The sequence below is a fragment of the Marmota marmota genome, unplaced genomic scaffold, assembly GCF_001458135.2.
Source record: "Marmota marmota marmota unplaced genomic scaffold, marMar, whole genome shotgun sequence".
Taxonomy (NCBI): Eukaryota; Metazoa; Chordata; class Mammalia; order Rodentia; family Sciuridae; genus Marmota; species Marmota marmota.
In genome coordinates this window covers 15,422,521-15,449,784 of record NW_026000037.1, presented here as the reverse complement: position 1 = coordinate 15,449,784, position 27,264 = coordinate 15,422,521, and the positions used below count along the sequence as shown (strand labels likewise).

The window sequence follows — 27,264 nt, the reverse complement described above, 5'->3', positions numbered from 1 at the left end:
GCCACACTTGTGAGGCAAGGCGCACATGGGGGAGGTGGCGGTCAGAACCCTCTGGGAGATCAGCTGTTCCCAGCTCAAAGCAACTTTGGACACATCATTGAAGCTTTTGATGTTTTATGTATGTACAGAGAGATACTCTTAAATTGGAAAACAAACACTCTTGGGGCGGGGGGTGGGGGAGGTTAAGAGCCATTTTCTTAGATTAGAAAAGACTTGTGCTGAATCCAAGAAAAGAAAACATCACGGTGAAATGGAAAGTTTACATGAGTTTTAGGGCCAGAATTTCCTTTACTAAAAGTAAATTTAGCCTGATTGTAGTTAAAGGAGAAGGCATGAATTTTTCTCTGGCAAAAATGATAGAGGCCTAAGAACCAATCTAATCTGGATCCAGGGCTCCTGGTATAGATCAATATGAAAAAATGAAAGTTTTCAGTCCCTTGAAGCTACATTTTCCAAGAAAATGTGACCCTAACAAACGCAGCAGCTATCCCACCTTATTAGGATTTTAGATGTTCCTACGTGTCATGGTACCTTGTTCTTTATTTTGAAACTCCATCATAAATTAAAATTGCAAGGTCCTTGTGGGTTAAGCATGATCTTGTGTAAGAGACAAGCCATGGGAACTACTTTCATAATTCTAGGTTTCTCTCCATGTATTCTCTGGCTTTGGCCAAGCTGCCCCGGTGAGGTGATCTTTCCCAGGAGCTTGCATGAGGGCCTTGAAAGTGGAGTTGGGAAGAAGCAGAAGGGGCCGGTGCAGGGACCTGACTTCTGTTCCTTTCCCGGGTGCAGAGGGGCACAGTAGATATCCCTTTAGGTTATGTGCGTGTGCACCGTGTGGCTCAGGTGACCAGGGCAGGGAATGAAATCATTGCCTCCTTCAGTTTTATAAAGTGCCCTGAGGCTTGGGTTCTATCCCCTGTGAAACAGATCTAAACCTGGGGTGTCCTTTGAAGTGACTGGCTGCTCCACTTGGGTCAGCCCTGTGACTGTGCAGCAGGATGAGTAACTGGTCCTATAGGTTTAACTACCCATTACCTGTTTGTTAGCTGGGGAAGAAATAAGCAAAGAAAACACAGAAAACAGGTTAGGCAACAGCCATTTGGGCCTTTCTGTTTTCCCATGCTGCCCTGGTGGGTAAACAAACCCTGGATTCTGTGAACTCCATTCTGTATTCCTAGCCTGCTAACAGCTTCATGGAGGTGGGGGGGAGTCACATACTGAGGTGCAAAAAGCATTAGAGGGACATTAAAGGGAGCATTTCCAAATTATCACCAAGCAACAGCAGTAACATCAACAATAACAATAGTCCAGCTTTAAAATGTCTAGTTACCCCTTTTCCCATCTTGTTTTCTAAGATTACTACTGGGCTGGGGTGGTTCATTATAGGGGGGGAAAAAGCAAAAAAAACCACAAAATGTAGCATTTTAATATTATAATCATGTATTTTCCTCATCTTATAATTAAAAAAAAATCTTGAACATAATGTGTTCAAGCCAGTTTTTAGTCCTGAAAGTAGGTCAAAGGATTCTCTTTCTCTGGAAAATAAGTTTTGTTTATCAGATCCAAAAATAGTTGCTAAAACTTCTTCCTTTTTTTTTTTTTATTTATAAGTCTTTTTCGTTTTGGAGGTCAGGAAGTAAATGCTGGCTATAGGTCATGCTTCTCAGTAACCTGAAGTGAAAAGTAGAATATTATAGAATATTAGGTATCAAGTGGTGGGAAAAGTTGCGACCGATACACTCAGGTATAGGAAGTTGAAGAATTTACAAAGAGAAATTTTAAAACTACTGATCTACTTGTGAAAATGTATAATGACATAAACAACATTGCCACTGACTTTGAGGAGCGTGATCTCTAGGAATGATAAAGCGCCCGTGTCTGCATGCATAGTACATTGCTCATAGGGGAGCACACCTTAAAAAATAGTTAAGAAAAGTATCGCCAACAAGCACAGCATTTAAATGATTGTGAAGGCAAATAAGCATGGCTTTAAAGTTGTATCTGTCACCACAGAGTAAATATCTGCTAGTCCTTGACCTTTTGCTTCTCTAGTAGCTTAACATTTAGTAAGAATTTATCTGATCAAGTTTCTGTCAAGGGCCTGTTACAGGAACGCTAGTTATCATTCATTGATGCCCTAAGTATTGGGTGCTGAGTGATAGTGACACATCAGAGACTTAAAAACTCCTAGGAATAACTAGAACTAGGAAGATGGGTTTGGCTGTTCTCTGCTGACAGAGGGGTTTAACCATGAGTTGCACCTGGTTCCCAGCTAGCTCTGAGTTTCATTATCAGCAGGTTTTTGCAGGACTTTTTTTTTTTGTGTGTGTCTTTTAATCTAGGGTGTTTCTTTTGCCACTGAGCCTCTTTGAAGCCTGCAGTGTGGGAGAGGACTTAGGCCAGGAGGAGTGGAATGGGCCAGATGCCTGGGCCAGACAGCCAGGGAGAGGTAGGGTGCTCTGAGTTGATTTTAAGACCACAGAAACCCCAGGCCCTGCCTTTGGCAAAACATCATCTGGCTTAGTTAAAACCGGGAAGACGGAGAAGACTTTCTGGTAAAACCAAGAGAAGTCAAACTACAGAATAACTGGAGTCCCAGAGAGGCGGATGGCAGCCGCGTGGTGGTGGTGTGGCTTTTGCAGACTGACATGGCTGCTGGGAAAGCACAGGGTTCAGGAAGGGCTCAATTGTCAAGCTGGGGAAGCCAGATGGCATTTATGGGCCCACAAGGAGCAGATCCACCTGCATTCTTTCTCGTTTTTCTGACTCCTTCAGATTCCATGTGAGATTCATGGAGGCCTCCTAAATATGGCCCAGGGCAGGGAAAATAGGGACCCATGGGAACACCATGGGTGAGGGCGCTCACTGGCTCAGAACTCATTTGCTGGGCAGCAGCCATGCGTTAGTTACACGCATAAAAGGAGAGACATTTTCTTCCCACACCTAGAGGAATGAGCGCTGCGGAGAAAGACAGGGCTTTTAAAAAGTTAAGGCCTCTTGCTACAGGTGGGCTGCGAAGTGGTAGAAAGAGACCAGATTGGGTTTCACATTCAGTCTCTTCTTTCTAGCTCGGTTGTTTTGGCAAATGACCTAGCAATTCTGAGCCATGGATTCTTCTTCCATAAAATGGGGGTGATAATTTCTACCCTTCTTCCTCTTAAGTTTGCTGTGAATGTAAAATTAAAATTTTTCGTAGAAAGAATACAGAGAAAACTGCTAAGCCCACATACACATGTACGATGATGATGGTTACTTAATAATAATAAAGATGGTGATAATCATAACATTCCCAGAGGGCTCCGTAGTTGCTAGCCTCATCTGTGTGCAGGAATTACCTGCTGGATGGAGCCTTAGGAGTCCATAAAGGAACATTTTCCAGTTTCATTTGATTGTCGGTCCCACTGTGGTCTCCAACTTAAGGGTGTGTATGTTGTGAAGAGTCCCAAATCCAGTTTTTTTTTTTTTTTAATCTTCTTTTTAATTGAAATCCCTGAGTGGTTTAGTTCCATTCTGGGGAAAGTCTGCTGGGTGCTGTGGTAACTTGGGGGGTGAATGGGACTTGGTGCCTACCGGGTTAGTTTCCCTGCCTGCTGACACCTTGGCCTGTGACGCTGGGAGGTGCATGCTGTGTGGACTGGGGAGGCCGCACGCTGCTGCAGGCCTATGGCCATCGAAAGGACACTCCTGTGGGCTCCATGTTAGGCCCAAGAGGCCAGAGGACAGGGAGGAAGGAGTCTCCCTGGAATTCTGCTGGGGTGGTTCCAGTACTGTCGGCCGGACTCTCCGATCAGAGTGGGTAGACTGGTGTCTGCTGTGCCTCTGTGTGGCTTGTTTTAAATGAGACCAGGCCTGAAAAACGAAACAAAGAATTTCACTTTGAGAACATGCGGAGATGACCAAACTTGTCCCACGTGGGCCCCCAGGCAGAATAAACTTGCACGGCTAGTCCTGAGCTGCAGTGTGCAATAAAACATTCTTTCCTTGAGTCCTTTTGACTGGGAAGGAGGCACCGGGGGAGGACACAGCAGGAACTCTTTCTTTTCAGCTGCTGCCTTCTCTGTTGCTTACCTTCACTCACAGATCTCATTGGGCGGCTACTGTGTGAGAGAGGGAGCCTGAGCCAGTATTTTGTGGAGGAGACTGATTAGCTCTGCCTCTGTTTTTGTTGCCATTGGTGGTGCCATGGATCCTATTTTATGTTTACTGCCCCTTGACATTTCTTAAAAGGAGTCTTCAAAGCAGAAGGTCTTACTCCAAAGACAGGTTTCTGGGCCGTAAAGTTGACAGGGTTTAACATCGGGAAAGTAAACCTAATAGAAAAAGAAAGCCGTATAAACAACCGCAGGTCCACTCCACGAAGACCTTTGATGGAAAAAGGCCTTGTTTATGAAGATCTGGGGGCAACTTGGACCGATGGCATCCCTAGTGCTATGGAGCATGAGGTCTGTGTTTTAGCCTTCTTGTTAGATGACCCCCGCATGAGTAGCAGCAGCGAACTATTAAAGCTACTAGATAAAATCCCGGTGGGAAGGCATCAATGTTGACTGATAAGATTCCTCACGGAGTTACTGTTGACCTGTTCTCACCTCCTCATCTAATTCTCTCTGGGCTCATTCTGTCACCGGGGCCCCTCCATTCTGCAGCCAACGTGTGCATATTTAGTGAAATTTACATTTGCATGTGAACTTGAAACCAGTTTATTTAAATATAACCAAGGTAGTAACTACAAACTTTGATTCAGTGAACACATAGTGTTGATAAATAGTGAGACAGTCGTTGGATGGTCCTTGGGCATATCACTTTTCCAGCTCGTGAGGACTTTGCAGGACTCTGTTATTATGAATGTATGTTTGTGCTTGTGACCACATATGTATGTATATTGTGGTTTCTTGATGTGTTTAATCTCAAGACTTATAACTTTTCTTTTTATATTTATTCCTCTTCATAAACAGAATTCCAGGGAGAAAAAATCTGGGCAGAGGAAACCTAAAATCTGGCAGAGAAGATTAAAAAGTAGCATTGATAGAGCCATAGATAGTCAAATAAAATATATATCATGTTATTATAAAGCAATGTGTTACACGGTATGGTCCATGCATTACGTCATATTCCTTTATAGTAAGGCAGAGTGGGAAAAGCACCCATTATGCCACTCATGTATTTTGTGCTTAATGATGTATAATTATTTGACTATGCTTAATAATCAAAAATATTAATTTCTTTTTTTTCTCTATCGAAGTGTGCTTAGTTTTGAATTTCTTCTTACATACAAATAAACAAAAAGATCATATGAGGAACAGCTCGAAAAGATAAAACATGTGTTGCTTTTGGTGGAATCTGTGCTTCAAGTGAACATACCAATCACGGCCCGTTTTTTTGATCAGTTTCTGTATAAGCCAAGGGGACTTCTGCATTGTGAAAACATAAATCAAAGGTAAAAACTGAGCAACAGAAAACTGTCATATGTTTTATTCACTCCAGGGTGAATGCTTATTAATGACAGTTTTAGTTTTCTTTTATTTTAGTGTGCTCTGTAGATTACTTGTGTTGGAAAACCAGTTTCTTTTCCTATTTCCAATCCATTATGGACTGATACATTTAGGAAATACAATAAAAAGGAATTGCTAGAGAAATATCACCTTGAGTATGCCTTCCGTTTCAAATCGGCCTAAGCTTCTTAGCAGACATTCTCAAATTCTGTACTTACCCTGTAAGGAGTGAAACTTTGGCCAGCTTAGGGATGAGCACAGGGTCCAGGGACCATACTTTGAGTGATAATGTGTTTGAGTACGTTCTGACCACTACTAGAACTTCTGTCAATGATGGTTAAGTAAATAAGAGATAGTTCAGCTTTTTGGGTCATTTCTGCAAGTACATCTATGTTAGCCCATCCTTGCCCATCATTAGTCTCTGTCTTCCATTCTTCATATTGTATACTTTTTGGGTTAATTAGTGTCTTAACATCCCATTTTCGGCAAATTAACCTTACTTTGAAATATAAGTGATTGCATATGTTTCCTTCCCCCCCCCCCAGTTTCACTACCACACACTCTGTGATACTCTTTGTTCAAGGGTATTTTTTTTTCTTTAATACATTTGAAATAAATCCAAACACCTGTCTTGCCTTTTGTAAACATGTATTTCAGGGTAAATTATACCTCCAGTGATTCCATATGTTTTACAGGTCAGCCTGAGACATTTATGTAACAATTAAGAAAATGAACATACTGCTAGCTTCTTGTCCTTGGCTTTGAAAGCCTGTGTACAAGGCAGTAAATGAGAAGGTCATGGAATTAGTAATGGAGAATTCACTCTTGGGTCTGGGGTCATTTGGGAACTATTGCCTGCCTTCTCATCTATGACTCAACCTTGACTAAACATTTTTCTTTAGGATTTAGAGGAAACAGTTTTTTGAGGATGGGGGATTGTTTACCCTTTAATTTTCCAATGCCAGGAATCAAAAATATCAGCACAGAGAACTTCCATTGGCTTCCGACATTCCCTCCTTTCTGAAGGGCATTCATTCACCAATCTAATTTCCCCTAGTTCTCTCCTTTCTAAAAACCATCATGGCTGTAGAAGTCCTTCCATATTGCAGAATGAGGCAGGGTGTACCTTCCTGGTGGAGGTCCTGTAAAAGAGCACCGAGCTCTTGATTCCTGGCTTTCCCTCCCCATGGTGACCTTAACACGGTTCAGAAGCTAGATTCCTCCTTTCTGAATGAGTGCAGCCCTCGTGAGGTTCCCACGCACCACGGTGAGTGAAGCTTCTAACAGCCCACCGAGACTCTCCTCTTTCTTCTGCCTATGTTTCCTCTCGTGACAATGGCCTCCAGCCCTGGGATCTGGAAATCACACCTGTCTCCTCTCCTTTCCCGAGTCAAGGTGGGCCGTAGTGAGCTTCTACAGCACGGTGGGGTGGGGGGTGGGGGGAAGGTTCCCTCCATGAGCCCAGGAGTTCTTACCATCCTGGTGAGGGGAGCTGATGACAAGCCTGAATTTATTTGACTCCATAGATTTCTTTTCATTATTTTCCTTCCTTGTCTGTTCTTGCTCTTGTCCCTTTTCCCTTCAATCTTTACCTTCCCATCTTTTACATTTTGTTCTGAGGGTACAGAGAGATGGTCATGGAGAGCAAGCAGGTTTCAGGACCCAAGTGCAAGGTCTTCTGCTCCCACTCCAGCCACCCCTCCCCGATCCTTGGGAGTGAGGCCCTGAAAAGTCAAGCTCAGAGTCTCCTCCTCTGATGACCAGGACACCACTGGTGTCATATACAGGCCTGAGCTCCTGTAGCTTTCCTCAGAGCACTGTTTGGGAGGCATAGAAGTGTAACAAAATTGGTAATCATTAAAAGAGTCCTGTTCTTTCCCAAGGGTTCTTCTATTTCCAAAGCAAAGTAGAACTCATAAGGATCCTGCTTGGTAGTTTGATAAAGTTGGAAAAGATTGGTCTGAGAGTGGGTGACACTTTTCTTTCTTTCTTCTTCTTATTTTAAAAATATTTTTTTTTTTTTAGTTGTCAATGAACCTTTATTTATTTATTTATGTTGTTGAGAATCGAACCCAGTGCCTCACACATGCTAGGCAAGTGCTCTACCACTGAGCCACAACCCCAGCCCCAGTGACACTTTTCTTAACACCAAAACATCTGATCCCCATTCCTTGATGCTGGAGTTGACTGGACTGGGCCTTCTAATCCTGTACCTGTGTTCTTTGTTCTGTTGAAGGATTGAGAAGGAGGAGGAAAGGGAGAGACCTAACTTCTGGGAAAGTCTGTTGCAACTGATTCATTTCCAGAACTCTTTGGGTGCAGAAAGACTCAACTTTACTTTTAACTCTGCTTTGCTCAGAGGGCCTAGTGACTGCCTTGATAAATAAGACTAGCCCACTTCTGTGTGGTCTATGCCCAGATTTGACATCCAGTACCCCTGTTAAATCCCAAAGCAGTTGTAAGATGGTGATCACCATCAACACCACTTCGAGGTTAGGTAAACTGAGGCTTGGTGCTGTTTCATCACTTGTTCAATGTCACTGAGCTCCTGTAGCTTTCCTCAGAGCACTATTTGGGAGGCATAGAAGTATAACAAAATTGGTAATCATTAAAAGAGTGAGAGGTGGAGTTTGAATGGAAATCTCTGACTCCAAAACTCAGTGGTGTATTGAGAATGGCACTGTGACAGATAAAAACATTTGTCTTCCCTGTTGAAGTGGCACTGTGGGGCTGTCTTGGACATGGGGCTGCCAGATTTGGTTGATTGACAAGAAAATAGCCTTGCCTGCTACTTTTTTTTGTTTGTTTGTTTTTTGATGGCAATCCCGATAGGGAAGTTTTGTATGGATTAGGAACATTGGTATTATAAAGTACATGGATAGCATTCCTGCTTTAGACGTGAAGAGATGAAGAAAGCATTCTTCAGGGTATTTCAAGGTAAAGAATTTGTAGAAGTTATTGAGGGTGAGAACTCCTTCCCCGAGTCTGCACAAGAGCTGAGCTGGAGAGAGTAACCTAAGGCAGCCCTTGTTTGGAGAGGACAGACTCTGAATAGATTGCTAGAAGGGAAGAAAAGAAACAGATAGGCTTCAGGGAAAGATGGCACCTCATAGAGGCCACGGGAGAAAGAGGCTAAACACAGCCCAGAATAAGTGGCAAAGAAAATGAACTTTCTAGAGGTGTAGAAACAGCCTCAGCACACTTAGATGAACCAAATGGTACCAAGAGAAGTAGGGTAGGGTGAAGACAGGACTTCAGAGGCCAGGAGCCTGAGATCTTGAAGAGAGACAGAAGAAAACTTAAAAATCAGCACAGGTTTACTGGAGACTACTTAACAAAACCACAAAAGCTCTTTTGTCTCCTTCTATGATCTGAGATCTCCACCAGTTAAGAAGTTTGGAAATGTTTTCACCAGTCGCGCACACTGGCAATCCCCAGTGACTTGGGAGGCTGAGGCAGGAAGATTGCAAGTTAGAGGCCAGCCTGGCCAATTTGGTGAGATTCTGTCTCAAAATAAAAAATAAAAATGGCTGGAATATAGTTCAGTGGTCCAATCCCCAGTACAACAACAACATAAAAAACTGATCTAACAGCCAGGCATGGTGGTACATACCTGTCATCCCAGCCGCTGGGAGGCTGAGACAGGAGGATAGAGAGTTCAAAGCCAGCCTCAGCAACAGCAAGGTGCTAAGCAACTCAGTGAGACCCTGTCTCTAAATAAAATACAAAATGGGACTGGGGAGGTGGCTCAGTGGTTGAGTGCTCCTGAGTTCAATCCCCGGTACCAAAAAAAAAAACAAAAACAAAAACAAACAAAAAAACCCTGACCAAACAAATATCACAACACTCACAATATTTTCATTTAGAAGATATAAAATTAAAATGCTTAATATCTTTTCTTTTTATGATTTTTCTTTTTGTAACAGGGATTGAACCCACTGATGCCTAACCCCTGAACCACATCCCCAGCCCTTTTATACTATTTTATTTTGAGGCAGAGTCTCACTAAGTTGCTTAGGGCCTCACTTAATTGCTGAGTCTGTTTTTGAACTTGTGATCTTCCTGCCTTAGCCTCCTGAGCCACTGGGATTACAGGCGTGCACCACCACACCCCGATGATTTTACAATTTTTAAATTGCAGAAGACACGTAAGGCAGAATACTCAACTACCATAATACCTTATTTGATCCTCATAGACCCTGGGTTGGGGGATGAAGAACATTCCTAGAAAGAATAAACACTTTTGTGTCCTTTTGTATTGTGCTTTGTAATATGTAATATACATGTGTGTGTGTATAATTCCTTCCTAACACTTGGTGATGAAAATTAGTTAGTGGCCTTATTAACTGTTAAACATATGGATTTTTCCATCAAGAGTGCAAGAGACTTGCCTTTGACTTGTTTTTTCCTTAATTTTCTTTTTCCATTCTTTGGTTGGAGCCAGAGCCTTGTGCGTGCTAGGCAAGTGCTGTTATCGCTGAGCTACACCCCCAACCCTCCTTAGTTCTTTAATGCATTTAATTGGGTAAAATCTCAAACAGGTCTAGCCAGGATACAGGAAGAACTCCATGAATTAAAGTGGTTCAGAGCCTGACTCTGGAAGGGACATATCAGAATCCAGTTTCTACCTCTGCCACTTGTGAGCAGTATGACCTTGGGCCAGTAGTTTAAGCCACCAAGTTCTAAAGTGGCAGTGAAACTGCCTTAGAAAGATGTTACAAACATTAAGTTAGGTAATAGATCTAAAGCAGGGGGCAGTTGCTGTTGGTTTGCCCAGGGGCCAGCTGAGGAGTCACTGCTGAGGAGTCTGCCTTTGAGGTTTTCTGAGGACCAGGAGTTGCTGGGAGGGAGAAGGAAGACAGCACTGGGGAATGGCTGGGCATGAAAGTGCCCCTCCCCATAACAGACCTCAGATCCTTCTTTTTCTTATTTCTTTGCTCTGTGCTCCAAACCTGCCTGTTGACTGACTCTGGTTCCCACTTAACCCCTAAGGTTTCTCAGTGATTTCCTCCCCAGAACTCTCCAATCAGAAGACTCACCTGAGCTGGCAAGACTAACCTGTTGGCAAAAAGCAACATGTGGATTATCATTATTTTTATTTGGTTTGGTTTGGTACCAGGGATTGAGCCCAGGGGCGCTTAACCACTGAGCCACATCCCCAGCCCTTTTTTAATTTTTATTTTTTAAAAAATTCTGAGACAGGGTCTCATTCAATTGCTTTGGGCCTCACTAAGTTCCTGAGGCTGGCTTTGAACTTGCCATCCTCCTGCCTCAGTCTCCCAAGCCACTGAGATTATGGATGTGCCTCACTGTACTCAGCGATTATTTTGAAGTCTTCTTCCAGAAGCTGTGAAGACTGACTGATGTTCACACGCGCGCGCACACACACACACACACACACACACACTTTCCCAAGGTGGCTGACTGGGGATCCCCACACCCCCAGTTCTTTGTACTCCTGTGGGTCCCTGGAATAGCATCTCACACCTAGTGAGCACTCAGCGCATATCTCAGATGCAAAGGGCCGAGGAACTCATCTTAGGTACCAGAGTCCCTCTAATGGCAGCTCATGGAGATTAAGTTGAAAGGTAAATGTGAATTGGTGCAGAAAACTAGACTCTTGAAGACCTGTTGACTGCAGGTCCTCCTGAACCCACGTGGGGTCACTTGTGTTTGTCATTTCTCTCCTCCAACCTGCCCCCTCCACTCTGCCCCACCACGCTCTTTGTTGGTCAGGTGAAATGGTGACTTAGAGAATCTTCACCCCCAAAACACTGATATGGGGATGAACACATCAGACCCCTGTTCCTTTGACCATATTCTGGGTGAGCCCAGAAGAGATACCCAAGAAGTGGCCATCTAAGCCAGCGTCTCCTCTTCCCTCCGTGATGTTTTTCTGTTTGCGGGGCACCTGTGTCTAGAAAGGGAGGATCATGGAGGCTTCTGTGACCCAGCAGTGGTTTCCTTCAGGAGTAACACCGTCACAGGAGTGGGCGGAATGGGAGCCGGAAGTGTCTGGGTGACAAACCAATGTTGGGGGACTTGAGGTTGCTGCTCGGATCACAACAGGCCGTCTGTTCTTCCCCTTCCTTCCCCAAGTCCACCGCAGAGACTCATATCTCAGACACGAGCACATTCTTCTAACATCGCATTCTGGGGCCTTCACACCCCACACCAGCCTGCCCAGGGGACTTGCTGATAATGAATGAGAGCTTTCTTGGCTAATGATATTCTTGACCATCTGTCCAGCTGGTCACTGAAACCATAGGCAGATGCATGCACAACACACACACACACACACACACACACATTCTCTCTCTCTCTCTCTCTCTCTCTCTCTCTCTCTCTCTCTCTCATCCTGATCCCTATAAAAGGAGAGCTCATATGTTTATCGAATCTGAAAGAGGACGTCTGCTCCTACCTTCGATGGTGGGTTTTGTTTTGTTTGAATAGTGATTGCTGTGAGGCTGTGGGTCTAAGAAAGGAAGCGGGAGTTCTGTGTTGTTTTGGAGTCCTGGCTTCCTGGCTTCCTGTGGATGTTGACTCTCATAGGCCACTTTGGATTCCTCGCCTTCAGAAAGGTGGTAGTCTTGACAGCTGTTTTTAACATTCAAAGCTAACATGGGCAGTGGGAGTGGACAGGGGCTGAGGGCAGTTGACCTAGCGTCCAGCTGTGAAATCAGAGAGCTCCTGCAGGGCTTGGGAGCCACAGGAGTGCTCCTCCCAGGGCAGCTGGCCATGGGAGTCACCTGGATGCAACAGTTCTCTTGCATCTGAGGGGCGGGGCATGGACACGTGTTTCCTGGGCAGCAGCCCTCCCTACAGCTGTGGAGAAACCCCCGGTTGTTTGCCAATGATGACAAGACACAGTGTGATCTGGAAGACAAAGGAGACTGCAGAAGATGAGGCTCAGGCAGGGGATCTTGGGGTGAAAGATGCGGCATTCCTACTTCAGTGGCACATTATTATTACCCGTCTTGGGAAGTTTGGCAATTCTCAGAAAGACCCAGGGACTGGAATGGCAGCGATTATTAGCATGGCAGAGGGTCCCCCTCTGGAGAGGGAAGGGTGCATTTCTACTTCCAATGATTTTAAAATGACCAAGTGCCACCTTGACCAAATGCAGAGGGGAAATCATTTGTATGTGTGCAAGACTCGGTCAAATTTGAATAAAAATATTAACAAGCTAAGGCATGAAGAGGTTGCCCAGGATCCGTGTCCTCCCCGCTCAAGTGGCTCATCCAATGGCATCCCCACCCCCACCATCGTTCCTGGTCACATAGGTGCCATTTGTACTTCAAGGATTTGTTTTTCATGGCTCCAATTTGGGCTTTGCTCAGAGAGGCCGGTTTCCTTTGGTTCTTAGGTGTCAGCTGTAAGGAGACCACACAGCACTTTGTTTGCAGGGCTTCTGCCTTCATTTCTAAGTCTTGTCTATTTTTTCTTTTTTCCTCTTGAGTGTGTTCTACTTTATTCTGATTATCTTCATCAGTGAACTGAAAAAATAAGCTCACGTTCAAAAGGGAGAAACATTTTCATAATGGAAAAACAGGATTATTAGAGATTAAAATAGGATCGTCTGTAGGCCTCAAAGTACTAAGGCTAAAATCTCAGGAGGGCTCCTTTCCCAGCCATTTATTTGACATGGATGTATGCAACTCATTCAACAAATAATTCTGAAGGACTCGCTGAGTGCCAGGTTGGAAGTGCAATGGCAGCTGTGACAGAGATTGCTCCTGTCCTCACAAGGTGTCAGAGTCTGGCTCATCTGTAGTTCAGTTTTTCAAAAGCAACTCCAGTGCGATCTTTCTCCAGAGAATCCTTTTCCCACATCACGTTCTGTCCTGCAGGCCCACTGCCACGGATGTTGTCCCTGCTCCACCTGTGGTGTCTCACCACGTCCATTGTGTTCCCTGGTCTCAGTCTCCTTCCCAAGAGTGAGCAAGCCAGTCTGTAAGGGACCCCTCGTCAGACTCCACAGCTGGCCTTCTCCCGTAGGGTGCTAACACTTGGGAGTTGCAAAAATCAAGGTGAAGGGTTTTTTTTTCCTATGTTAAGTGGAAGCTGATAAAATCATGTGTTGATGATGATTATTCAAGCTACTCACAAAGCTTGATTTTTCTTGAAGTCACAGACTTGGGAGTTCTTTTATATTTTTCAGAATATGAAGAAGGGACAGAGAGTAAGAAGTTCAGAAAGTCCAATCAGTTGGTGGCAATACAATAAAGAGGCAGATAGAAATGGATACAGTGAGGGTGCTGGGTAATAATTATATTAATAGGTAACGTTTATTGAGTGTTTGCTGTATGCTAGAGAATGCTCTAAGAATTTTTAAATAAAAATAATGATACAAAAGCAACACACATTTATTGCCTACCGGTCCATACCTGGCTCCATTGCCTTCTGTAGGTATTTCCACAATGACTTGTCACAGCAATATGAAACAGATGATATTATTTGGTGTTGTTTTTAAAATGACAGTTTTGGAGAGGTGACATAATATGTTTCAAGGTCCGACTTGTGAGAGGCTCAGGTTTCAGATGCACATTTTTCTCATTCTAAGGCTGATAGAGCAAGTGTTGTTAGAGCTCTCTTTCTGGAATGGTGTTTGTTTTCATTCAAATGTAAGAACTGGGCCATTTCGTTTTAAAAGTACCCGATGGCGACCCTTGCTTACACTCTCACATCCTCCACGTAGCTTGGAACATTGCTGTGTGAATCGATTTCAGTTCAAGTTAGTGGCCATGTCATACCTTACTTCTGACAAAAGAATTCATGATGTATCTTCTCAAATATTTATTAAACACCTACTGTGTGCAAAGCCTGTATCTACTCAGGTTTACAGGACTGTCAGCCATTGCAAGGAATTACAGAGAACAAAAAACTCACGGCACTGTGTTGCGGCAGATGGAAAATATGGCGCCCAACTTTCTGACACTCTTCACAGAAGAGGTGAGGTGTGTGTCTCCTTTCTCTGAGCAATTTGTGACTACTGGGACCAACAGAATACCTAGAAGTGATATGTATGGTTGCGAGGGTTTTAAGACTAAGTAAGAAAAGGCCTTTCTGTTCCCAAAAATAGATTTTAAAAAGTTAAGACTGAGGGCTGGGGCTATAGCTCAGTTGGTAGAGTGCTTGCCTCACATGAACAAGGCTCTGGGTTCAAGCCCCAGCACCAAAAAAAAAAAAAAAAGTTAAAACTGAGGCTTGTGTATTACCTGAAGTGTACATTTTCAATGTTGGAAAGCTTTCCCTATGGGAAAACTTCATCCTTATGTTTTATTTATTAGCAGGAATAATATGAGCTGCCCAGTCCTGGCTGCTGAGTATGCTATTTAACTGGAAGAGACAATACAGAAAACTGTGATGTTTTAGGAACTTAATATTATCAACCACATTCCTCCCCACCCCAATTACTATTATATTCTGGGACATTATAATTTAGTGAGATTCATCGTGTCATTTGTGCTATCTCCCTCCTTGACTTGGTGGCTATTCCCAGCATTTCTTTAGAATCTGTGGGACAGATTTGCCAACTCTTGGCCATTGTGATATCTGGGCTCAAGCCACATCCCTGAGCACTAGAGGTTTGGAGGTCTTTTTTCTCCCCTTTTCTTCTCTCTCTTTCTCTCTCCTCCCCCACTCCCTCTCATACAGTGGTGCACATGCACATCCTAAAATCTTGTCATATGTGGCCCTTTGGGATTGGAACATTTAGTGATTTTCTTAATTATCATCCCTAGTCCCTCTTCCTGCTTATAAATGAGTGAAAATATTCCAAAAAGCCTTGATATTGGAGAAAAAGCATGCCAAAATGTATCATTCAGGGACTCATATGGGAACAGTATTGTTGAGGTTGCTCATATAAGTGCTGTTGGCCCTAGCCCATTTACAGAAAAGATTGGAAATCTTTGTGATTAAAAATAGCCAGTGTGCATAAAGTCCCCTTCATTCTGAGTCTGGATAATTGGCACTAAAAGATTTGTGGCTCATCTCTGCACACTGATCTGCAGATATTAGGTTCAAAGCGATACTCATCAGGGCTTTAATTGCATGGGATCTCCCGGAAAGGAAGCAGCAGCTGGGGGCTGTCCTGTCCTGCTCTGCCTACCAGGTGTTGGGCCCTCGGAGCAGCTCAGGTGCAGCTCTTGGAAGCAGCTTCTATATGGGCCAAGTATGTTGTGCACATTTCCTGCCTCTGGTGACCTTGGGGGAAGGTCAGTGGAGACTTTGTGGATCAGTGTAATCCAGAAAGTCTTGATGATGGCAAAGCCAAGAGAGATTGATTCTGAAAAGTTACAGCTCTGTGGGTGAAAGGCTGTGCTGACTTCCAAAGCAGAAGGAATTGCTGCATTTTTTATGAGAAATAGCACCATCAGTACAGCCAACAGATATGTGCAATAATTATATTTCTTTCCTTCTGCTATAATAAAGTACATACTAGTAATATATATGCAGGAAAAAAATTTTTTGAAGAGATTTGAAATTCTACCTTGATGGAATTTTAGAGGCAGAAGAAAAAGAAAACTTGTTAGTTCAACCATGACTAAGTGCTCAATGTCAACATAATTTATACTTTGATATATATGTACTTTCACAAAGTGGCTTTGGGATTTTGCTGGCACACCCTTTATATAAGACCAGGACTTTACTTCTGCTTCCTTATTGGGTCTTGGCATTTAGCAGGGGGATGAGCTCTTGGGTAAGAGTTGTAGCCGGAGTCCCTTTACCTGTCAGGGAAAGGCAAAGACAACCAAAGTGCAGAACCACATGGTCGTTAGAAAAATGTCATCTTGGCAACTTAAAGCACTCTGTTTGATGAGTTGGGGGAAAGAGTGTTCATTTTTCAAGAGAAGCCTAGAATCTTTAGGACCTTCCATCAGTTTGAAGAACCGCCTTGAGAAAACCTTCTAGTAATTAGAAGAGAGGTTTAAGAAAAACAAAACTTAAAAGGTCCACTTTCATTTTAGGACACAGCTGTTGTTCTCTGTTTGTTTGTTTGTCTTTTGGTGAGGGAAGGGGAGGGTCAGCAGAGAGAAAGTGATGAGATTCTGCAGGGAGGCAGGGAAGGCAGGGGGTGCCCCTCAGCAGACACACCAGGAGCTGATTTGTGCAGTGTTGTGAAATACTGGTTTCCAAAGAGGACCAGGCCATGGCAGAATCAAAAGGGACACAAGTTTTGTCCCTTCTCAGTCTGCTGGGAACCAGAGGTTAGATGGACAGCTTTTGCCTCTCACTGAGGAATTAGCCAAAAACAAACAAAACAACAACAACGAAAAGCAAACTAGTGCTTCAAATGCACCTCCAGCCCAACTCTATAAACCATAGAAACATTTACAAAGTAATAATGCACTCCTTTCTTTTTCATGGTACTGGAGATTGAATCTGGGGACACTCCACCACTGAGCTACATCCCCACCCACCACCCCCACTTTTTATTATTTTTTTATTTTGAGCCAGGGTCTCACTAAGTTGCCCAGGCTGGCCTCAAAATTGCAATCCTCCTGCCTCAGCCTCCAAAGTAGCCGGGATCATAGGTATGTTTTCCAGTGCCAGATGGTAAAGCACTTTTATATGCCACCAGTTTGGAAATCTCTGGATAACTGTGTTCCCCTCACATTCCATCTCATATAATATGCTTATGTGTGCTTCTTACAGTTCCCTTGGCATGAGTGCCATATCAGAATGCTGATATTCTTCTTATGAAACACTTGGATTTTATTTCTCATTTCAGTCATTCCTATAGGTACCGTCTAGAATGCATTTCCCACTGAAATATCTCCTCAATGACCACAGATTCTTTAAAGAATAAAATCAAAGGGGATTCTTTGAAATTTAGAAAGCAGAAGCCCGTTTATGTGATTAAAGATGGATTATAATCAAATTATTGAAATACAAAGTTTGCTTCTGATTTTTCTCAATAAGAAATGGAGAAGACTTCAGAAATGATGTTTTCCCAGCAGCTCCAAGAACTCGTACAAGGTTGACCTCGATGCTGGATGAACACATTCTTACCTAACCTCCCCCTGCCTGTCGTGACTTCTTCCACGGATTCCACCCATAGCATCTGTCTGCACACTAATAAATGTTTCAGAGAACACTGCCCAGCGTGCTGTAGCGTGACTGTGTATTTAGTAAAATCTTAGGCTCAAAGAAAGCGAACTTGACATCTTTCCTTTTTCTCTTTTTTTAAAAAAGCAAGCAAACAAAAAGTCAGAAGAGAACATTTTACTTTTAATATTCCAGGTGGTTCAACATTGGTTCTAGGCTCTCAGTTACGTGCTAGAAGATTCTGACTTCACCATGTTTACAAATACGAAGATTGTGTTGTGTGCTTTAGACCAGCTTCTAAATGAGTAATTGAGGACCCCAGAGTAGGATAGAAAAGGGAACATGGGTCCCCGTGGGAGCGAGATCCGGGGATCCCTTAAGACGGTCCAGCCTGGCACAGCTTCTAGGCAGGAAGCAGAGAGTGCAGATGGGGTGCCACAGCCAGGTGTTCGGGACCCGGGAGCCCCTCTTACCACAAGCGCTGGTAGGTGTGGGCTGCCCAGGCTGGGTGGCCTGCTTGAGTCACGTGTCTTCCTGGCCCCATCCCAAGAAAGATACACCTATCCCTTTTTTAATATTGACCATTTATCATGGTTCTTTTTTATTCTTGGGATTCATTTTTTTTTTCTTTTCAGTTTTTAGTTTAGACCTGGCTGCCTCTTTCCTATGTAACCCAGTGGTGTTAACTTTTTAAAAGTTTTTTTTTTTTTTTTTTTTTTTTAAAAGGAGGAAGGCTCTGGGGCTTTGGGATCCAGCAAACCTGGATCCCAAAGTTCTGGCTGTACTTCTGGCTGTACTTCTTAATAGCCCTGTGACCTTAAGCAAGTTACTGAATAGCTAAATGTCTCTGTTTCCTCATCTAGAACGGGGCTGATAAAACTTGTTTCACATTGTGAGGCTCTAACTAAACAGAGTGTGTGAAATGCTGAGCAAGGTGCCTGGCACACAGCAACGAGCAGTTAATGAACAGGAGTTATCAGTGGTACATTAAAAATAATTTAGATACACGTTGCACTGACTCACTGGCCCACAGAAATGGGTCACCTACTGGAATTCAGTTGTTCTGTGGCCTTCTCTCTGACCAGAAATAAACACTCACTGTACAACCACAGAAGGATGCACAAAAGGCCCGGAGCACCCAAAATTGATGCCCAGAATCTGACCTCAAACTGTACACTTTGGTGCTTTTCCAGTTCCTAAGCGGCTCTCCACCGAGTGGAGCCTACCTGTTTGTAGTGTACACATGGTTTTAACAAGTGTGACAACCGATTTCTAAGCGTAGAGCAGATTAGATACAGCAAATTAAAGAGAGAAGAACCAAAAAAGGCAGCTTCGGGGGTGGGCAGAAATGAGCAGTAACTGGAGAGCAAACAGAAGGGGAGTTTATTGAACTAGGAAACTCGAGGAGTCGGCGGTCTAGAGCCCCTTACTGGAAGGCACCGATCTTAAACGTGAGCTTCCACCCACCTCCCTTGGAAGGCTGTCAGAGGACTGCATGGCCCCACTCCAGGACTCCGTGGGTCTCAGTAGGTTCTGAATACCGCGATTCTCTAGGTCCCAGATGGCACTGATGCTGCTGCCACTGGGTGGGGTCAATACCCCACCTCCTGGGATGCTCATTTTCACCATTTAGAGATCAAGAGAAAAGTTTATCTGGGTTCATGCTCTCCGTTTATACAGGCAGAATGGTCTGTGCTCCACTCCAGAAAGGTGTTTTATTCAAAATAATTAATGAGAACAAATCTGGTGGATAAAAAAGGAAACTATCTAGAACTATCCAGAAGCAAGCCAGAGCCATCTGCAGGGATGCCCTGCCTGAGCCTCCAAGGTGAGGCCTCAGCAAGGGTGCAGGAGGTTCTGCTCCCACGTGACGGTGATCCTTACGGTTTTTTCAGGAGGTGTGTGTGTTGGTGTGAATGTGTGCTTCCTCCTCCTTCCTTAGTGACTTTCTAGACAAAAAGATGCCAGAAACAGATGTTTTTTCCTGCCACACCAACTGTTGGATTCAACTTAGTTCTCATAAATAGTTGAGTTTGTTTCAGTAACAATGTCAAAACACTGGGCTTTGTGGCGGTTGCATGTACAGGCACCATATTGTCGTTTCTTCTCTGTTCCTTTTGCCAGTTAGTGGTAATTTCTGCCAACACCAAGTAAAGTCTCAGTAACATGCTGTGGACCAAGGTGACCATGTGCGACAGAAGCAGCATGAAAATCATTTCTATTCTGAATCCTGTGTTTTCTTATTTTTCTTTCTTTTTTTATATGTTTATTTTTTAGGTGTAGATGGGCACAACACAATGCCTTTATTTTTATGTGGTGCTGAGGATCGAACCCTGGTCCCGCCCGTGCTCAGTGCTCTACCGCTGAGCCACAATCCCAGCCCTTCTTATTTTTCATTAAGTAACTGGAAGATGTATCTGGATTGGCACAAATTATTACTGGCATGGTTGTATTTTAGTACCTGGATATAAACTTGGTGTAGTTCCTGCTTTGAGTTTAGGTACTAGAACTCCTACATCATGGTTGAACTTTGGTCATTGTTTTGATTACAGAAATCCTTCAGAATTCTCCCTTACCAGGCACCAGAATGGCATCTTGTTCTTTGTTAATCTTAGAGGTGCCTAGATTGATGTTTTCCTGCCCTAGCAGAAACAGTGTGTTCTTTAGCTAGAGAGAGAATGCCATCTTCCATGTCATAGTTAGGAGATCACTTTCATTAGATGGATCTCTTTCTATGATAGATCTCCTGTGTGCACCAAATTGCTTAACTTACTTAGGGACAGTGATTTGAGTCCAATTCTGGTAAAAAAAAAGAAAAGTTGACCATTTGCTAAAATGAAAATGAAATATGGCTGTAGGTGCTGGTGGTAGAGAAGAGAGGAATGAGGAGAACTTTGAAAACCTACCTCTGCTTTATATGTGCCACAAAGAAATCCACCTCAGATGTGCATGCCATTTTGTCACTCCTAGCTACATAAAATTGGACTCATCTTATTCCCTGATGATAACTTGGAATAAAATCAAAGTTTTCTGGGACCAGTTGCTTCTTCTCCTGCCTGATTAGCTGATAAAATTATTCTGTGCTGATAGCACAGAATTTCAGTTTGAATCTGGACCCTCTGGCTGAAATCCAGTGGCATGTATAGTTAGATTTCTGTTTACAGGTTGTCACTCTGCTTATTGCATTAGTGTTGTATTTAGGAATAGGGATTACTTTTATATGAATGATACAAAATATTCAGTACCTGTATTTAAATAGATTGTAGGTTATTTAAGAGCCTCAGAATATCATGTATAATAGTGATATTTTAGTTAGCCAGTGCTTTCCATTACTGTAACAAAATACCTAAGATAGTCAACTAAAAAAGAGGAAAGGTTTATTACACCTCATAGTCTGGAGGTTTCAATCTACATGGTCGATGGGGCTCATTGCTTTTGGGCCTGTGGTGAGAGCATATGGCAGAGGAAGTTGCTCACTCCATAGTGGCTAAGAAGTGGAAAGAAAGGAAGAAGGGGCTAAGATCCTCACATCCCCTTCAAGGGCACACCCCAAATGACTAGAAGAACCTCCCACTAGGCTCCACCTTTTGAATGTCCCTACCGTCTCCCAATAGTGCCAGGGAGTAGGGACCAAATCCTTAATACCTGGGACTTTAGGAGACATCCAAACCATAGCACCATTTAGACATTGTTTTATAAACTTAATGCAGGCTCTGACATTCACTGTAGGAGAAATCCATGAAATAAGCAAGACTTTCCATTTAATTTAGTGTCTGGCTTGAAATGGTTTCCTGTGCTTCCACTGTGACTGGCCATGTTAGCCCTGATCTAATGCCTGAGTCAAGGACATCTTTGTAATGTTTTTGGGATCTGTATTCCTGGCTATAGCAGGAGCAGGATACTGGGTTAAATTAAGGAAAGTTAGCCTACCTCTGTTCACAGCCTGGATTTTCGTTTCAGGCTTGTGACTTCTGATGGTTTATTATTACCCCCTTTTTGGATGCCTCTGTAAACCCAGATAGAGTCTTCCAGGCCTTTGTTAATATACATAAAATAGATATTACATCAGATATCATGTCGCATATAACAAAGGAACTTTGAGTTCCAAATATGTATAAGAACTATTATGTTGGAGAGAAAACATTTTTGCCTGTGTTTAAGATACCTTTTACATTGCTATGTGCAAAAGATGCACCCTTGATTTTGCATTTCACTGCCATAGAAACCCTGACAATTTCTGCAAATTTAACCCATCCTTTTCTATTTTCCCTCTCTTATCTTGGTCTTTAGCTCTTAGAGGCAAACTTAAAGTCACCCAGGCCAGTTTTATGAAAGCTGATTCCTTTATAAAGAAGGGCTATCCTAATACAGATTTATGAAGTTGGGCCTCTCTCAGGCTCTCTGTTCACACCGGGCAATCCTTTCTTGAGCACGCAGCCATTTACTCATTCACTTTATTTTATATCTTTATTTATTTATTTTATGTTTTTTTTAAATCATGAGGATTTATTTTATTTTGTTTATTTGCTTTTATAATAGAGATTTATTTTGCTTCCTTAATAATCAGATACCAAGAATGTCAAGAGCATTTCTTTTTACGTTTGAACTGAATCCCCAATCAGCACATGCTCCTAAGCACATTCCTCAGGACCGGTGCGATATCAGATTCTTGAAACTCTTCCATTCCTAAGTCTGCACACACTAGGAAGGATGACTGTTCTTCAGGGGAAGGAACACCCCTGCCACCAGGCATTCCTCCAGAGTTGTTTACCGGGTTCTCTTTTTCTTCCTGTGAATGCATTTACTTATTGATTTGTAATTGACAAGAAGTAGTTGTACATCTTCACAGGCTACAGCGTGATGGTCAACACCTGTTTACAACGGGCCATGATCAAATCTCGCCAATTGGCATATACGTCACCCCTAAACATTAGTCATTTCTTTTTATTAGGAATATTCAAAATCCTTTCTTGTAGGTATTTTGAAACACAGAATGAGTTATTGTTGACTATAGTCATCCTACTGTGCTGCAGAACACTGGAACTTAATCCCATCTGTGTTCTTGAACCCGTTAGCCAACCCTTCTCCATGCCCCATCCTCCCAGCCCCTGGCCATGCTTACTGAATGCTGCTGTGCTCCTATGATTAGGCCTGGGATGTTGCAGTGAATCAGATGCTTTTCTTTCCCTGATCAAACTTAAAGTTGTCCTAGAGCTTCTGATAATAGGATATCTATTTCTTTACCTCTGTTAGACAAATTTTTAAAAAAATCAAAGTGAAGCTCCATCCGGTAGAGGGAATGGGAGTTGTTGTAGAAAGCACAGCTGTTGGTTTCAGTGTGTTCTACATGGAGAAGACCTGTGCCCTCAGCATACTCACACCGAAACGGTCCTCACCTGCCCCGTAAGCTACCCCACAGTGCCGCTGCGCACGCTCATCTTACCTTGCTCGTCAGATGTGGTCACCTCAGAAGAAAACGGGTCCCCAGACTCTTCATTTCTCTCACACTCTACTCCTTTTTTTTCTTCCTTTATTCTCTATTCTACCTGTGCTTGGGCCTCTTATTGGATCAGAGCAAAAATAAATAAATAAATAAACAAATAAATAAATAAAGCAAACTAAATATGCTCCAATAGGGGAAGAGGGAAACAAAAAAAGATGGTAGATGGTGGCTAAAAACAAAAACACCAGAAAGCTGTAACATGGTGAGATAGACGCTGTGTCGCATCGTGGTAACATGAAATCATGTAACTTGGCAGGACACAAGTACCAGGAACATACAGATTCACAGTAATGCCATCTGCGAGTGGAACTGTCCATATCACATCTAATGTTGTCTGTCCATTCATTGGCCCAAGTCAACCTGGAATAAGGAAAGAATTACATCAAATGTTAGGTTCTCCTTTCTTAGCGAGGTAGCTTAAATTCATAATCTAAAAAGAGTCTAAACTTAAGGAGCTACCAACAGAGACAAAGTATTCAAGGGAAAACACAAGCCTATTGAAATCTTTGTAAAAGTGTCGTCCTTCTAGGCTGGAGATATAGTTGGTAGAGTGCTTACCCAGCATGCACTAAGGTTCTGGGTTCAATCTCCAGGATCCGCCCCCCTCCCCCCAAAATAGGTTCATCCTTTTTTTTTTCCTTCTTGCTCCACTCTGTGTTAATATTTTATTTTTTAAAAAAAGTATTGTATCTAATTTCTCAGATGAATGAAAGAAAACTCTTGAAATCCACACTGGGGCTTTTCAAATAGCTATGGTTTAACGATGAGAAGGCTTTGGAAGATGAGAAGGTGGGTCAACACGGCATTTGCTACTGTTCTACAGTTCTGTGGTTGAGAATGATGTGTTTGGAGTTTCACTGCTTGGGTTTAAATCCTGTCTTTGTCATCTACTAGCCTTCTGACCTGAGCAAGCTACTGAACTTTTCTAATTCTCAGTTTCTATGTCTAAAACTTGGGATAATCCGGGTAAAGTTCTTAGCTTAGTGCATAGAGTGAGCACTCAATAACTGTAAGCTATTATTATTAGTCCTGATTTTTTTTTAAGAATCAGAAGATTTATAGCATGCCTGAATCTTTTTGAAACAATTCCAGGAGAAGACGAAAAGAAAATGAAGATGGACAGAGGGCATTCTGTACGGGCAGGGCTTGAAGTAGGTGCTTTGTAGAACATATGTCCGAACTGTCTTGGAAGGTGCTTGGGGAACTGGAACATGGAGAGGTCACTCCTTGTCGTGAGCACCAGTTGATTAGCTAACCTGAAGGCATCCTGTGGCAGAGGCCCTGGGGCATTGGAGGCTGCGCACACACTGGTACCTGGGCCCCACTTATTTCCAGTATTAGCCCCAGGCAGAGTCTCATTCACCCTTTCCTCTCTGCTAGTGCCTACTGTCCCTGTCCTTACATCTGACACCAGGAGCCCCTACAGTTGCAGCTGATTCTCACTCTTTTACCTCTTTCTCTTTCTTGCATATGCATTTCTTTGTCATCTGCTATCTATCTCTAAAGTCACTGATTCTCCATCTGTAAACTTCTAAGAAAGCTCAATCTTTCCTAGACAATGCAAGCCAGTCAATGGAATTCTTTCACTCTTTTTTTTTTTTTTTTAACAATGAAATGACCTTTTGGTAGGTGACCCGTGTACAGACATTTTGCTTACTGTCTGTACCTGGTACAGACAGAACTGCCTGGCACATGGTGGGTGCCGTAGGTACTTGATGAGAGGACTCTTGGAGGGCCCTTTTGGACATTTGGCTTTTTGAAATCATGTGTACTTGTAGCTGGGTGCCCAAGGGGCTATATTTTTACTTCCAAAAGGGAAGTAAAATGTTTCTAAGCTCGTTTTGAATCTGGGATTTTCCTGGAATTCTAAAGGATCTAGAAAGATAGAGTCAGCATAAATAAAATAAAGGTATAATTATGATTTACATGGTATCATTCAGACAGGTGACTAGTGACATCAACCCAACAACTGCACTTAAAAAATAAATCAACAACAATGAGGAAACCATCTCCAGGGAGCCGTCTCAAGGAGAGGTGGGAAATCTCTGTGCTCTGAGATCTCTTTCTCAGGTTGGTGCTTGAGGTTTATCGAATGTTCTAAGCCTGCTTCAAACAAACAGACCAATACTGTCTCCATACACCCCTAGAATTAAAAAAAAAATGCCAATGATCAGTATTGCACACTTGTGATTTCTGTTGCTTTAAGCTACTCAGTTTTAACAAACAAATGAGATTTTTTTTTTGGATAGGGGAATACAGTCAATCAGAATAACAGATTCTTGAGTGGGAAAGGACTTTAGAGGCCATGTGGTCTGACCTACATAATACAGGAATTCCTTCCACAGAATCCCTGACAGATGGCTGTACACTTGTGTTTTGAATACTTTTTAGTGTCAGGAAATGTGTTATTTCAAGAGGCAATGTATTTCATTGTTGGACAGTTTTAAAAGTTAAAAAATAGCATTTCGCACATTAAGACAAAATTTCCATGTTTCTAATTTCTACCTGCTGATCCTAGAATATTCATTAAATGCTGTTTTAAAAAGTCTACTGTTGCATTTTAGCATAGACTGATCAAATACATAGCCATGCAGTGTTTGTTGATGTTGGAGATTCATCACCGTGCGCTGCTTTGGAGGGCGGAGGAGGTTCTGAGGTGGTCCCTGCCTGTGGGGAGCTCAGAGGCCAATTAAGAGACAGGATTAAACACACACTAAATTAACTGACAAGTGATGATCAGATGACAGGCTTTCCCCATGCTGTCTCACGTATGAAGGTCTTAAAGAAGAAAGTTAGGAAATGTCAATAACTTGAAATATGAGCATGATCTTGCCAGGCAGTAGGTCCAGGGGATTTTAGGGAGGTCATGGAGACACTGCCATCCTCATAGAAACAGAGGGCAGGATCTCGAAAGCTCTGGAGAGGTCTTTATTTTAATCCGTCAATCAAAACTTCTGTTATTGTTTCTTTTCATTCTTATTTTTAAATTTTTTTTTTTCTGGTGGTGCTGGGGAACAAACTCAGGGCTTCAGGCATTGGAGGCAAGCACTCTACCACTAAAGCACCTTTGCAGCCCATTATTTCTTCAATCATAAAAGTAATGCATGTCTGTAATTAAAATGTAAACAGGGGCTGGGGATCTAGCTCAGTTGGTAGAGTGCTTGCTTTGCATGCACAAGGCCCTGGGTTCAATCCCCAGCATCGCCAAAAAAAGAAAAATATATATATATAAACAATACAGAAATGTCTTAAATAGAAAATAAAGGGGAGTAAAAAATTTTTGTTCCCGTTTGCATTTGACCACAGGTAGAACCATTTAATGCATACTCTAGTGGTCACCAAACAATGACTCATGAGCCCAAACCCTGGCCCATCACTTGTTTTCGTATGGCTCACATGATCAGAATGATTTTTTATATATTTAAATTGTTGGGGGAATAAAATCAAAATAATAATAGTTTTTCATGGTGCATGAAAGTTGTGTGGGACTCTAGTTTCAGTGTTCATAAACAAAGTTTTGAATTTTGATCACAAATATTTGTGGAAGTTTGTTTCCTCTCTTGTTGTATCAATATCTTCATAAGTAAGATCACTTTTGCCCTTCAGCCCTGGAAGCCTAAAATATTGACTAAATGGCCCTTTACAGTAAAGATTTGCTGGTCCCTGTATATTCATTAAAAAAAAAAGTTTGGATAAATATGTATACATAAGCCTGATCTATTTATAAAAGTGTATGAGCCAAGTTGCAGTGAAGTTCTTTAGATCTGCAGTGATTGAATTACGTAAGAGGTAAGAGTCGCTGCTGGTGTGAGGGTCAACGGGGACATGAAGTTGGATGGCCCAGCAGGAAACCCAGGGATCAGGAATGTGACGTCTGCAGTAATTTAGGTGTGAGGTGGTTTGGCCCTGGAAGACTAACCAAAAGATAGTCCAGTACCTATTCCAGAAGTGGGAGATCCAGATGTGAGACGTTCCAGAATTGTCCAATGGGCATCCCGAGGCACTGAGGGAGGCCAGGTGGGGAGTAGTCAAGGTATCCCCCATTTCCAAGCCGGTGCTGGGAGAATCCTGGCACCTCGGGAGATGTGAAGAATTTTGGAAGTGACTGCACGAGGAGACAAGTTTCAGAATTTGAAGTTTTCTATCCAACACCAGGGGCACCAGTTGTTGGTGGCTATAGTTCATATCACCACCTGAAGAATGCAAAGCCCCTCACGG

At 42.8% G+C, this 27,264-nt stretch overlaps 1 protein-coding gene, 1 long non-coding RNA gene and 1 other non-coding gene across 4 annotated transcripts in view; all 3 read left to right on the top strand.

The window, feature by feature from the left end:
- The window catches only part of Maml3 (mastermind like transcriptional coactivator 3), a 394,119-nt gene that overhangs the window by 64,071 nt on the left and 302,784 nt on the right, over nt 1-27,264 (top strand). The window lies entirely within an intron of this gene.
- LOC125619353 lies at nt 9,540-18,531 on the top strand. Its single transcript, XR_007350854.1, has 2 exons — nt 9,540-17,238; nt 17,300-18,531. It is a non-coding gene; the product is annotated as an uncharacterized LOC125619353 (long non-coding RNA).
- Nucleotides 26,181-26,253, top strand: Trnaa-ugc. The gene has a single exon. It is a non-coding gene; the product is annotated as a tRNA-Ala (tRNA).